The sequence below is a fragment of the Arvicanthis niloticus genome, chromosome 12 (assembly GCF_011762505.2).
Source record: "Arvicanthis niloticus isolate mArvNil1 chromosome 12, mArvNil1.pat.X, whole genome shotgun sequence".
NCBI classification, from domain to species: Eukaryota; Metazoa; Chordata; class Mammalia; order Rodentia; family Muridae; genus Arvicanthis; species Arvicanthis niloticus.
In genome coordinates this window covers 31,072,014-31,087,497 of record NC_047669.1, presented here as the reverse complement: position 1 = coordinate 31,087,497, position 15,484 = coordinate 31,072,014, and positions in this window count along the sequence as shown.

The window sequence follows — 15,484 nt, the reverse complement described above, 5'->3', positions numbered from 1 at the left end:
TTTTCTTAAAAGTTCAAAGAAAGTACACATGCATGGAAATTAATCAAACTGTAAACAATGATATAAGCAACTTAATTTTTTGAATAATTTAGCTTTCATTATTAGTCTGGAACAAAGTCTTTAAAGACAGAAAATTATTACTCTTTCAATATAGAGAAGCTTTAAACTTAGTAGAGTGTTATGAACTTGACCAGATCAGTTGGGAAGTGAATGGTCTCATTCTATATGAGGATGTCTGGACTGACTTTTTATAAGAGGAATAGAACCAAGTCTATATCCTGATCTGGATACTGATTGTTCTATATAAAATCACAGACATTGTCACCTCTTTGGAGGAGCTTAATTCTGTCCACTTAGCTCTGTGTGTTTTGTCCCTAGCACCCATCTTCTCCCAACAAACAATTATTTTCTATTGTCTGTCATAACCAAAACATTAGCAACATGAAAGGTTTAACACTGTTGGTGGTTTTGCTTACTCTGTTATCGCGACTTTCTAGATCAGTGGTTGGTACGTTGAGTTTGTAGCATGTGCAGCCGTGAAGCCATAAATACACAAACAGTGGGAATAGATACACAGTTTGAGTGTCCTCTCTCTCTTGCTTCTATCTGAAATATAAACATAGTGCTGGGCCAGATCAGATGCCTTAGGAAATGGCCAGCATCTCATGTCTTTGCTTCAAGGACAACACTCTAGTTTAGATTTTTAGTGTTCCTCAAAGAATCCTGTATCAATAGCTAGGCTCATGGCATTATTGGGAGATATTAGAAACTTTAAGACAAGGAATGTAGCAAAAAGAAGTTAGGTATTTGGGGATATCCCTGAAAGAAAATTGTGGGATGTCAGTCTATTCCTCCTTTTACTTTCCAGGCAGCAGAGTATGAAACACAAACAGAAAGCTGGATTGGCTGGGCATGCACTCTGATGAAGATGTAACAGCTCCAGCAGGAAAACTTGAAGAATTTGTTTTAGATATTTGAATTGAAGCAGGTTTCTTGTACATAGCTGAACAAGGAAGCATGCTTAGTTAATCTCAGATTAGCTAACCTAAGATTTTTATAGGGAACCTGAGTATCTAGAAACATTCAGGAAGAAGAAACTGTGGTTACTACTCTCTGAACATGCTGTCAACATCCACAGACAGACCAGAGGAAGGCTTTGCACTCCCATGAGTCTGCAGCATCAGAGTGCTTGACACAGTAATGCTCACGCCAATAATTTACATCCACTCAGGACTTCATCTTATCCCTACACTCACTACAAGTCTAAAAGCAAAGGACCAACCAACCAAACACAGACTAAAAACTCAAATACTATGATTTTTTTTTAGGTATTTTGTTACAGTAAATGAGAGCTAACTTACACAGACACTGAAACATCAATAAGTGTCTACCTTATTAAGTAGGAAAAAATACATTTCTTTCTATGATCCAACATCTGATCATTTCTCTGTCATTCCCTAATTTTATGATGCACTCTTGCCTGCAAGTATTGTTTCTAAATCCTGTGGTCAAATGGCTTCAGCTAGACGTAATCACCAGAGAAAGTGGGGAAATGAAAAGCTAGAGGATTCCCACCCACTTCATTTTCTCTTCCTTCTGGTTGTAACTCAGTGTTGGGGATGTCTTCTCTGTGAGCCCACAGAACCTCCACAGGCCTTCTTCCAACCAGCACCTATCTTATTAAAACCTTCCATCCTTCCACAATATGTAGACACAGTGAGGTATGTTTGATCCTGTCTTGGATTGTTATTTGCTCTCTTGGCATGATATTAAATCAGGCTGAATCCAACACCATAACCAAACCATGAAAGTCCCAATGTTTTGTCCCTTAATCCAGGTAGAAATGGAAAATATACTACCTCCTTCCTGACTGATATGCCATCTATAAGCTACTGGTACTCAGAGGAGACGAAATGGGGAAATTTTTAATTATTTCAGAATTAGAGGCAGGTCTAATCAACTTCAAAGTGCATTTATCAAAGAGACCAACATATCTCTGCCAGTTTCCTTGTGAATAAGTTCATGTCCATGTTATGTGAAAATACTTTGCAGATGTTTTTAGAGTCTAATATCTAATTGTGGTTAAGCCAACAAAGGAACTGCAGCTTTATCCAAAGTTTATTTTCCAGATACAGTATCCACCTCCCCCCCCCCCCCAGTATGCTGAAGCCAAAGATCCCATTAAATAAAGTTCAAGTCCTCAGTTACACAGAAACATAAACAGCCTGCTCAGTGTCACTTGGAATTATATTAGCTTTAGAAAGAAAGTAATATTCTAGTATTAAACAGTGCTGGCCTCTGTATACAGAAATCTGAACATGATAGAAGTGGAAATTCTGAAATTTCTTCATTAGAAGATACAGCACTATGCTTTCACACAACACACATACATACACACATATTTTATCATTAAATATGTCCTCTTTGTGGAGTCTACTTATAATTGAATAATACACAAAGAGTGCTTCCATGAGTACTTAATGAGACATTTGACAACCCTCTGTGACAGGAAGCAGAATAAGCAAGGAGAAAGATTTGTCAAGTTTATACAGTTCTCTTGGCTCAGCAAGGGCAACCTCAGCTGTGGACATGGTGTTTGTGGTTTTCCTGGATGGCTTGAGAAAGGCAGCGGATGCTAGGACAGCACATCTAATGTAAATTTCCACAGATTGAAGATCTAATATTGTCTTTATCCTTTAGAGACCAAACTAGTACAACAGATGATCCATGTCCACATGATTACCTCAGTTCTCCAAGCCAAATCACAGTTATTTCTACTTTTATATAAAAATTGTGATCTTAAAGAAAGTCTACTGGGAGCTAGAGAAATGGCTCAGTGGTTAAGAGCACTGACTGTTCTTCCAGTGATCCTGAGTTCAACTCATAGCAACCACATAGTGGGTCACAATCATCTGTAATGGGATCTGATACCTCCTTCTAATGTGTCTGAAGACAGCTACAGTATACTCATATACAGAAAATAAATAAATAGATAGATAAATAAATTTTTTAAAAAGTAAGAAAAAGTCAGACCTCTCTGCATTCTCTGTCCATTGACACCTTAGAAATCCAAGTCACATCTCTCTAATGCAAATCTTATAGTACAATGACAGATGATTTTGTAGAAGACACTGCCAAGAAAAGAGGTTGTAGAATTGACTCTTCTGAAAGAATAGTAAAAGCCTCTTTCTATGAGGAATTTTAACTCACCAAAAAAGATGTGGCCTTACTGTGTGCTTAATTAATATTGTGATTATAGGCTATCTCAGAATATCTGGAAACCAGAAGTTTCTATTTATCCTCAGAGAAAAACAAAAACAAAACAAAACAAAAAAACCTTCTCTGAAGCATGTGACCCCTGAAATTTTCAACATCCTGGTATTTCGAATCAGCAAGTGGCACCTACATTTAGCTGGATTCGTATGGAATCAGCCAGGGCAGGAGGTGGGGCTATATTGACCAGCATTCTTCTAAGATACTGCCCATGTACATGGGAAAATGTACCTAAATCAACTACAGACAAAGGACAAATTTGAGAATAGGTTAAAACAAGATATTTAAGCCATTTTCAAACTAATAATTATTTACTAAATATACCTCTAAGGCAGCAGTTCTCAACCTTTCTAACATTGAAATTCTTTAATATAGTTCCTCTAGTTATGATGATCCCAACCATAAAATTATTTTGTTTCTACTTCAAAACTGTAACTTTATACTGCTATGAATCATAGTGTAAATATCTGATATGCACAATGTCCTATATGTAACCCCAAAGGAGTCAAGACACACAAGTTAAGAATCACTTAGAGGGAAAGGAGTCTCAGATACTGGAGACCTTTTGCCTGGTTGAAGATTTAGGACTTGTGAATTAAGAAGCAACACCAAATTACTCAGCACAACAGAGGAAGACAAACCATGCTTGACTATCATAGAATGGAGAACACCCTTCTTCTGAGTAGCCAAAGTGAGACTTTAGGGAAAAAAGGTGAAGAGGTTCTATGGGAAGCATTATCATACCAGAGTTGCAGTAAACAAAGCATTGCTTAAGAATTGTTTTGTCACTAGAGGTTTAAGGAAATGCAGAGGCATTAAGATTAGTAAAAAGAAGACATAGGCTACATTCAGAGATTGCCGGAAGTCTAGAAAGCCCACACAGTGGTAAAGATGTCCACATGTTCACTTGCTGTCCTGTTTTGACAGTAGATCCTCAATATTTTTCTTGGGGAAAAAAGAAGTATCAAAGAAATCATAATGTGCCTTCAGGGGTCACCCAACACCTATTAAGATGGAATATTAGCTCCAAATTCCATCCATGGCCTTGAGCCACATTTTTCTGTGAAGTTACACACACACACACACACACACACACACACACACAGATCAAAATTTTTTCATTGTGCCTCTTAAAATTGGTTTTGTTAGTTTACTTTGTAGGCTCACAAATACTAAAGCTAAGTGGGTAGAGGATAAGTTTTCTTTTTGAACAAGCCTCTGTTAAGTGAGAGAGAAATTCAACCTTGGCCGTTAGTGAGGTAGACACTAAAACATAGCTCAAAGTCCAAAGGAATTAGAGATCATTTAGGATGAGCCAAATGTGAATGACCAAAGATCCAGAGCACAGATTCAGTTTGCTCTGAATGACATACTCCACTGTGAAAGAAGGCACATGAACTTTTACTTGCAAATACGTTGGTGGGACACTAGGTAACTGGGCTTCAAAAAATTGGATGAATCGTCACTAAATGTTCCAGATGCTATAGAAATCTTAGCCTTTGCATTGGTGGGAGCAAGAGGTCAGCTAAGCTTAGCAATACATTCCAGGAGCTTTGCCTAATTGTCACAGGAATGTGAGGTCAGATACAGAGGTTGAAAGTAAATGGCTAGTGTAGATAGCCTACAAAAATGTTGGCTTCATTCCATATTCCATGACTCTCCACAGTCATGGTATTGTGCTCAGTCAATGTAGATGTGGCTTCTTCAAGGTCTTTAGGTCCACCTGGATTATGAGGGAAGAGGATACTCTTTAGTCTCCAGCTATATTCCAGCAGTCTGGGAAACCAAACTTTGGTTCAGAGACACTATGCCCAGTTAACAATATTGAGGTATCCCTGTAGTGTCTCTTGATAGAGAACTCATAGTTGAGGTACAGGTGTGTGTAAATGTTTAGACTTCTTAGAGGTTCCTGTTCCTTCTGATGTCTCTGTATGGTACAGGGAATGAGCACATCTTCTGCAATCTCAGAAGCTGCCCTTCTTAAAGAATATTCTCTTCTTTCCCACTGACAGTTTTCTCCCTAATGTACTGTTCCCCATTAAGTACCTCAGTCTTTCAGGCATAAAAGCCAGAAAGAACCATTGCTGGTGGCAATGTTTGCTTTCTGTATCCACAGCACACTCTTCTACACAGGCAAATCCTTCTTCTGGGAGAGATGAAGATATACAAAGAAAGAGTGAAGGTGTCTTAAACACCCTTATGTATGTACTTAACAGGATCCTTCATGTATGGCGATGATTGTTTAAAATCTTGATATTTCAAGTCTAAACAATAAGATCTTTAAAAATGGGTACCCTGGCCTTCTCTGGTCTCACAATGACATCTCTATAGAAACTAGAGTTTGAAGCACAGTGAACTTGAGAAAATATTGAGTTTATACTCATTAATAGAGACACACCTCACCATTTCCTAATGCTTTCCCTTCATGTCAGTAGAACACTCTACACTGAGCTTCTCACCATGAAGACAGCATCCTGCAGGGCAACTTTGGGATCTCATGTTGCCTCCTAAAGCTGAAACAGTCCACTTTCCTTGTTGAGCTGTTCTGTGTCCCCATTCACCCTGCCCACCTGGTGGGAGCTGGGACTAGCCTGCCAGGACTCTGGTCTCAAAGTTTTTTTGAGAAGTAAACATCTGGGGGACCTTTTCCTGCCCCACCCATCATCCTCCAGAAGAATGTCAGCAATAATCCTGGGTCAGCAAACCAAAGGCATCACTGGTCTACCTGGCTCCTGCCAGAAGCAGCAGCAGCCTTTGCAAAAATAGCAGCAAGGGGAGGGAGGAACAGGAGCCCTAGCACTGGGTGGACCTCACACTTACCTCCTGCTGCTTGTTTACCAGCAGCCTAGAGAAGGGAAAATGAGGTCACCAAATACTGTTGCTTCCTCCCCACTGGTCCCCATGATGTCCCTAACTGGACATATTCACTTACTGTGCTGGTCTCTTTGGAACCTAAACTCTGACACATGATGGGATTATGGAATTATTTATATGCCACCATGCTCAATTTATGCAGTTTCATGCATGCTAGGGGAACACTCTACCACCAGGGTTACATCCCCAGGTTCAGGTTTTACTTTTTAAAACAGGGCATCATTGTTGTTGAACATTACTTTGCAACAGTCAGCAGCGGCCCTTACTCTCTAGTCTCTAGAGTCTGTTCACAAATTCTTCTTATATATAAATTGGGGGTCAGAGGGACTGCATCGTGTTCCTTAGATAGTGAGTTGTGTATTTCATGATTCCAAGCTCAGATTTCTGGCTGTCTTTGCCTATTTGCAGCCTTTTCATGTGTCTACCTTACCAAGACCTCTTTAGATTTATCTGTCAGTGCTAGATGGAAGAGAAGTATTAAAATGTCCCAACATAAAGAGGCTCTTCAGAAAAACTAGGTATTTGGGAAATTCTAGAAGTAGGTGTCTCCAGGAGAACCAAGTAGTTCATAGCTGAAAATAAAATCTAAATTCGTCTCTATTATTTTACAAAAAGTCACTTTCTGTTTACAGACTGAAGCACTACTGTGTATACTGGGTGTGTTTCTGTGTGTGTTTCTCTCTCTCTGTGTGTGTGTGTGTGTGTGTGTGTGTGTGTGTGTGTGTGTGTGTGTGTTAGAGGTGCCTGTGGGGTAGACACTCTTTAATATAGAGCAGTGAAAAGCCACGAATAAGCATATTGTATAAAGCAGAAGAACTAGAGTGTTTTGTAGCTTTGAAAAACATTGTGGCCAAACAAAGTTTTTTGCCAGGGGCAACCTGAGTTAGCTCTCTGTCTTCTCAGTGGGAACAAATTATATTTTCCAGTTCTACTGCTTTTCAAGGCCCATCCTAAGGTAGAACATTCTTCTGTAGTTCAGCAGCTTGGTCAGACCCACAGTTCTGTTTGGAAAGAAGGAAGAGGAGATGCCAGTTCTTTTACAGAGCCATAACTTTTCCAGAGAAATCTTTGGGCCTCTAAGAAGAGTCTCTATTAACAGAGAATGGAGGCATATTTTCTTTGAAAATTAAATTGCAACATGGTAAAGCATTCTTCAGTGGGAGGAAGATTTCACTGGGCCACACCATTACGAATGAATTACCATTAACTGAACGTGAAGGCACTGTGCACACACAATCTCTCCTAACCTCCAGTAAAGGTCATGACAAAGTTAGTAACACATTTCTGATGTAGAAACCAGAGATCAGAAACCAAACAAATGTGTTCAAAATTAGTTTGAACTTCTAGAAAGTGATGGAAATTCTCTACCCCAATGGTCTCGATTACACTTTCTGAAATCAGACAAAGTTATCCAGATACAGTCAATGGTACTGGGTACCAGATGACCAAGAAATAAATTGTGAGCATCCTAGTTAAACAACTGCTGTAGTTCTGATCCCAGATGCCCAGACTATGGTTTACTTCCCCAGCACTGGGAAACCCACTGACTGAGCACCACCATCTCCAGAAGGGGAGGAACACTATTCCTTTAAAAACAGAACGAGATTTGGGTTTGAGTTCTATTTTAACCTTAGATTATCTATTTATACAATGAAACTAACAGAACAGTCCTTCTAGGGAGGATTTTTGAATAAAAATAGAATTTGTTACTTCATGTGATGTGCCTACACAAAGTAAGTTCTTATACACAGCAAGCTTAAGAGTTTTGTAAATCACCAGCCTGAATAAAAACAGTCTTTTCTGATGTGCTTTCTTGTTTTCTTTCCATTTCCCGAATATCTGCCACTTTTAGATTCACCTTGTTATTAAGTATTTGCATTCAATTTGTTTTCCTGCCACATGTGGCAGCCCACAGTCTTGTGTAGTGCCTGGTCAATTTTTCTAGTTCATTCCAAACGTAAAGAGTCAAAATAAAAGAGTATACTTTATTTAGTAATGATTCTTTCCTACTTAAAAGCACAAGTTGAAGTGCAGAGATCATTACCTCAGTGTGCTCAGACATTATTAAAAACAAATTACTCAGGGCAGTAAAGGGGGAGCAGAAAAGGCTGGAGGGGGCATGAGAAGGAGTGAGAGAATGGGGCTCTTGTTGGCTCACACATGACATTATTTAGAAATGGTTTATTTTCCTAATGTGACCAGATGGCTCCCAGTCACATATAAAAACAACAGAAACCATACTGATTTGCTTGACAAATGTCTTAAGAGCAATTAACCTAGACTGAAAGGTGTGTGTCTATTTGAGGGTGAACTTTGTTCAAGGGTTTCATTGTCTGCTGAAGGAAAGTTAAAACTTCAATCTTAGAAGATCAGGCAGTTGGTTGAGCTGAAAGTTACAGGTTTGGATTTTCACTCTACTAATTCCTGGCGAGGTGACATAAGCAAACTGCTTCATTCCTCCATGTGAGAGGCAAGGTCATAACTCAGGTTTCTGATGGGATTTAAGAAAATATTATGAAAGAAGTGGAATAGAGCCAGATGCTTGATAAAGTAAATGTTAGGCAGCATATTAGCCGATCCAGTAGATGAACATGAATGTGTCTTGAAACTTAAGTTCTTAGTTTCAAGAGGACAGAGATCATAGGCAGGTACAAGAGGATGTGTGAGGCTTGAAATCAAGGGAAAACTAAATTGAGGAATATCTTCAGACAAATTCCCCAAACTCTTTTAGTTCTTTTAAAATTTTGTGTATATACTTATTTTCTATGTGTGTTTGTTTCTTTATTCAGACAGACAGACAGACAGACAGACAGACAGACAGACAAAGACAGAGAGAAAACACAACTTTTCTCCCCTTCAACCAGTCAGTCCAAGGTCTAGAACTCAGTTCTTCCAGTTTTGTGGCAATCACCTTTACCAACTGAGCCATCTCATTGCCAATAAGATGCTAATTTTCTTAATGTGCAAAATATCTTCTCCCTTTTGATTTTTGACAACACTGTGTGTTGTCATTGTTTTCTTTTTTTGTTACTTTTTTTCTGTTGCTAAACGTAGCAACCATTGTTAAGGCTGTGGCTGTGTTTTTGCAAATTGCTAACATTTGACAAACAGGATAGACTTTTTAGCATATTCCAGTGGAAGAATTGACCATATACTTGATCCCAAAGCAAGGCTCAGCAGATACAAGAAAATCAAAATATCACCTTGTATTTTATCAGACCACCATGAATTAAAGCAGGACTTTAACAACAGAAACAACAGAAAGCCCAAAAAATTGGAGAGATCTCATACTAGCAGCTTAACAGCACTCCTGAAGGCCTAGAACAAAAGAAGCAAACGTACCCAAGAGGAGTAGACTGCGGGAAATAATCAAACCCAGGACTGAAACCAATCATTTAGAAACAATGAAAAACAATATAAAGAATCAACAAAACCAAGAGCTTTTTCTTTGAGAAAATCAACAAGTTAGACAAGCCCTTTGACAAACTTACCAAAAGACAGAGAGACAGTATCCAAAATAAATAAATAAATAGATAAATAAATAAATAAATAAGAATTGAAAAGGGAGAAATAATAACAGACAATGAGTAAATCTAAAGAATCTTTAGCTCTTTCTTAATTCAAGTCTGTACTCCACAAAATTGGGAAATCCAAATGAAATGAATGATTTTCTTGGTAGACACCACTCACCAAAGCTAAATCAAGATCAGGTGAACTGTTTAAATAGTCCTATAACCCCTAAGGAAATATAAGTAGCCATTAAAAGTCTCCCAGCTAAAAAATAAAAATAAAAATAAAAACCCAGGGCAAGATGGTTTTAGTACACAATTCTACCAGACTTTCAAAGAAGAGCTAATACCAATACTCCTCAAACTATCCCACAAAATTGAAACAGAAGGAAAATTGTTCAATTCATTTTATGAGTCCACAGTCACTCTGATACCTAACCCACACAAAGACTCAACAAAGAGAAAAAACCTCAGACCAATTTCCTTCATGACCATTGATGCAAAGATGCTCAATAAAATGTTTTCATACCAGCTTCAAGAATCAAGAACATCATACACCATGATCAAGTAGGCTTCATACCAGAGATGAAGGAATAGTTCAATATACATAAAAATCCATCAATTTAGTCCACCATATAGAAAAACTAAAAGTAAAAAATCTTATTTGCACTTTTACTTTCATAAGATCCCTTTAACACGTAGTAAGTCAATTCTCAATTTTATTGTTTTAAGTTATTTGCATGATCCTACATAGAAACTGTTATTTATTTATTTAAAACTTTTGAATATGTTAAAATCTTGACAAAGGAACTTTTGTCCACTTTTAGTTTTATTTAACCAACAAATAATAATGTAAGTATTTTGCAGCAACTTATATTAACAAAAAATTGCCAAGAAATATATAATTTCATATCACTGTTGTTATTAGGTGACAGACACTCTTCTTCACTCTATAGAGCTGAAGAAATGAAGCCCCACAATGTTGAAGCCAGGGTTTATGTTGTTGTTTTGTTTATTTCTTGAGATAGGGTTTCCCTGTGTAGTCCAGGTTAGCCTCAAATTCATTATCCCCCTCCCCTCTACAGGGATTATAGGAATGTACCACCATACCTATCTATGAAAATCAAATCTAAATACTATTACCTTTGGGTTCATATTTTCCTTCCAGGTGAATATTTGTAGTCTTACTCAGTTTGCATGAAAGCCTAGACCCTCAGAGAAGGAGTGACTTAGGTAAGAATTAGCTCATCTAACCTGTACTTCACCACTCAGCAGACTAAGATGGAGCGTAGGGCTAGACAAACCTGGGGTTTAAGTTGAGGTGCCTTGCATTAGGCTATGTGGTTTCTGTGATGGCAGTACTTCATAAAGAAATTCTAGCAGTTTCTCCTGATAATCTAGTAAAAGAAAAAGAACACAGGGCTACTGTCAAACCATTGTTAGAACTTCATTTTTACTCATAAAGTAATTTAAGATGACATATTAAACTGAAAGTTCTTCATATTTACACTATGCTATGAGAAAAATTAAGAGAATTAAAATATCCTGAGGTCAATAATATATTCTGAATACTTTCAGTCCACCTGCTTGGTAGGCAAGTATTTCATGGACGGTCATATATGGTTTGGCTCTACATGCGCTTTTAAAATTCCAGAGGCTAAATGCTTAATTCCTAGCCTGTGGTGCTACTGGGGGTGGGGGGTGATGCAACCTTTAAAAAGTAGAACATAGTGGATTCAGGATGGGAACCTGAAAAGAAATTAGGGATTCCTATATTCATTCATATCTGCCCCCTTCCTAGCTGCACATAAGTGCACAGTCTTTCTTTACCACATGGTACTACTATTGTGACATATGATACTGTCATAAGCCCAGATCAACAGGGCCAGTGACTGTGAAACCCTTTGATACTGGGAGCCAAAATAAACTATTAAGTTGATTTATGACATTGCAATGCTAAGTACAGATAAGTGAACATGCTTGCACTGAGCTGCTGCGACTATCAAAAGCCCTTTTCAGCACTAGAAGGGCTACAAGCTTTCCTTTTATTTGCTTTTTTTTTTTTAAAGTTCTGCACTTTCCTGCACTCAACAACACTTGAACTCTGAATTTGAAGAGTCATCTTGTTTTCTCTGTCAGTAACTTTCTTAGCCAGTACAAAGAACCAGTTTACCTGCATCCTAAACTTTACCAACCAGGAGTTGTAGCTACTACCCAGAAGACAGAAATGATAGTAAACCTTGGCTTTGATGTCTCCAAAATTTTTCACCAAAAAATGGATGGGGGAAAACCTAAGTGTTCTAACAATACTTGGCAACATGGTCTTTGTTCCTCTTTGGGTAAGATACATACCAAGAAGAGTCCACTGCACAGTCATGGGCTGCATACCCTCACTGAATAAATCCTTGTTATTCTTGAGTCTACAGTTTGGTCACCTCATAGCCTGCATGTGTTCGACTGCAAATTCTTTAAGGTTTTTGGTTGCATTTTTCCATTTCAGTTTGTAAAAAATATTAAACCAGACCACATGTCTCAAATAGCCTAAGATATGAAACATATGCTCACAATGAGACCACAGAGGTAGAGCCACAGAGAAAAGGCCAAGTTTTATTTTTAGCAGAGACTTTAGATGCCTGCTCAACACGTTTATTTAAAAAGTAATTGTTGTTCATCCTGTAGGCCAGGCTGTCACAAGACATGCTAAAGAAGAGGGCCAAGTTTTTCCCCTCTAGGAACATGTGATGCTATCCCTCAGTGCCCTTCTTTCATGCCAGGAGACTGCCATTTTGAAGAATTAGAAGTTGAAAAGAGAGCATAGGAATATAGCAGCATTTAAAAAGGAGTATCCTTTCTCCCTTCAGTCAGTCTCAAAGTGAAGAGAAATCATCATTAACTTCCTTTGGGCCCTTTTATAATATATTAGAGTGCATAACCTATCAACTGTATATCATGGTTCATAAAAATGTTTCTTTGTTTTCTACAAAATTGCAAATTCTCCCCCATTATCCTAAACCAGATGTTCTGGAAATATGAAAACTAGTCAATAGTGAGGAAGATATAATTAGTCCCAGACGGCCTCTCTGTATGGTGCATCCAAGGTGTGCTGTTTCTTCAGAATTAAGGTCTTATAATCTATGAACTTTATTTCTTTCTTTACTGATTGTGAGGTAAATTTCCTGTTCCTTCTGGCCATTTCTGATTCCAGAACGATTTTACTTCCTCCTCCTCTTCTTCCCGGTTCTTTCAAAGAAGCATAACTAGAAGGGAAGAGTATTGTGGAGGAACTCTGGGCTACAGCCTGGACTCTACCACTTCTATTGGAACTTCAGTGTTATTAATTGTGAAGCAGATGAAAACATTATTGTAACATCTGGCCTTATCAGATTAATGACATGGTTAAGGTAAATTAAATAGACATGTCTATGAGTATTAACTTCTGTCTCCTCTTACTAATTAATCCTTATGGTTGTAGATCATCTAATTCTGGTCTATGATCACATTTCATACTTGGGAAGTTTCCTTGGCTCTAATGTCTAACTGGACCAGTTCTTTCTGTTCTGAGAACATTGCCTTCAAAGTTGGGCTAACAAGTTCTGTGTCTGGATGAAGCTCAAAATTCCCCATTACTACTTTTACCATGTGGTTACTGTGAACTCTATACCCTATCAGGAACTTTCTAAGAGTCCCAGTCTAGAAAGGTCCAGGTCTCACATGATGTGTTGATTATATGCCTCTTTTATTGAGATAAATGGATGGCGAGCTTTGCTATCAAGATATAATTATTGCCACCATGTCCTACTTCCAGATACGAATGATTTAATAGTAAGGCAAAACCAGACTTGTATAAATACTTAGCAATAAACTCCACAAGCTAGCAAGAATACCTTGGAGTATGTGGCTGATGCAAATTTTACCCAAGCCATCCTACAGTTCGTTCAAGAGGGTCTCCTTGTATTCTATAACCACCAGGAAATTTTACAGGACACTCTAGAATATCCTGTTTTAGCATTATGGACACTCCTAGTGTGATAGCTGATTTGAAGTGCTGAAATGTTTGGCATACCCTTGATCTCAATAAATTCCCCTTCCCTTGTTGGACTAGAAAACAAGTCTGCCTGCCATTTCAACTTGGTTTCCACTGTCTACTCCCATGCAAGGCTGAGTATTGGGAAGCACGTTCTTTCTTTCTTTTGTTATTTGTTTCTTTCCATATCAGATGCAAAACTGCTTATTTAGACCCAAACAGATGTATACTGTAGACTGTGTTGTCCTCAGGTTCATAAGTTAAATCTCTCTCTCTCTCTCTCTCTCTCTCTCTCTCTCTCTCTCTCTCTCTCTCTCTCTCTGTATGTGTTTGGTTTTTTTTTTTTTTTTTTTTTTTTTTTTTTTTTTTTTTAGACAAAGTTTCTCTGTGCAATAGCCCATGCTATCCTAAACCTAAGTAAGCTCTGCATACTAGGTTGGTCTTCAACTCAGAGATTCACCTACCCATGCCTCCGAAGTCCTGGGATTAAAGGTGTGGGAGTGTGCCACAACCTCATGGCCACATGTTGAAATTTTAACCCCTAGATAGTTTAGAAAGAAAGCATTAAGAAATTGATTACATCATAAAAGTGGGGCCTCTTGGAGAGAGAGAGACAGAGACAGAGAGAGTCTCTTGAGACATCCTTGGCAACCAGAACTGCATCAAATGTTTTCATTTGTAATAACTATGCCTATTCCATGACATCAGCCCAAATTGACTACATTGGAAAAATTCACACAAACTATCTTCATTCTCCACTGATTTTATGACAGCAATAGAATTCATAGTGACTCAGTCAAACTGAGCAGAGTTACATAGAAACAAGAGTGGAAGATGCATCTCAAAGCATGAAAAATAATAGTCTTTGTCATTGAAGGTTTGTGTTTCAAACCCCATGACTCCTTTTAATTCTAAGCAAAATGAGTCTAGTTTTTTTTTTTTTTTTTAAAGCTTAGTGATCTGCCAAATAATGCTACAAATCTCCTTAATTTTCTAATTTTTCATTTCATTCTGACGACTCTGGCAGAGCCATAAAAGGGATCTTTTAGTGAAGAGATTCCAAGTTGACTTCAGTTGAACAAGATTCCTGAATCTACTTGATGTACTTTGAATTTCTGGGCTTTGTTTAATCCTTCAAACTTAGCTTATTCAAGAAGCCTTTTGGTTTCAAATGATTACCTCAGCACAAGTGAGTCTATATATCTCAAAGACATATGGTTAGTGGATCTATCCGACTTCCCACTATTATTTTGAAACCAAACTCATGTTTCTACCCAGCTTAAAACCCAGTGTCAATGTCCTAGTACAGTCCCATCCAGTACTGACCAGAACTAAGCTGTATAACAAACAGAGCGCTGCTGAAATGTTGCTAAAGCCATTTCAGCAGCTGCGCTGCTCACTGCTGGATCACTAAATGTTTCCAAGCCTGAAAGCACTTGGGCTTGGGGTGAGCAACACATAGGAGGGAGCACAGGTCACTGCTGCACAGCAGGTGAGTGAGCCATCTTCAGAGCTGGTCCTGAAGCCCAGTTTATGTCTTCATGTGACTGCAGCTGATGTCTTAAGGGAGCTCAGAAGCATCCAATGAGCAGATCCTGAATTCCTGAACCTGTGAGAAATAATATTTTTTTTATCTTGAATTACTAAACTTAGGGCTATTTGGTTATTCAACAATAGAAAAATTATATGCTCAGGGAAGAACATTAACATCAGTATTTAGAGAGCTGTTGTTTACAAGTCTCTCAGAAGTGTGGGTTCAAAAACATTGTCCTTTAATCGCTGTGACAGGCATAACTGGGATTTT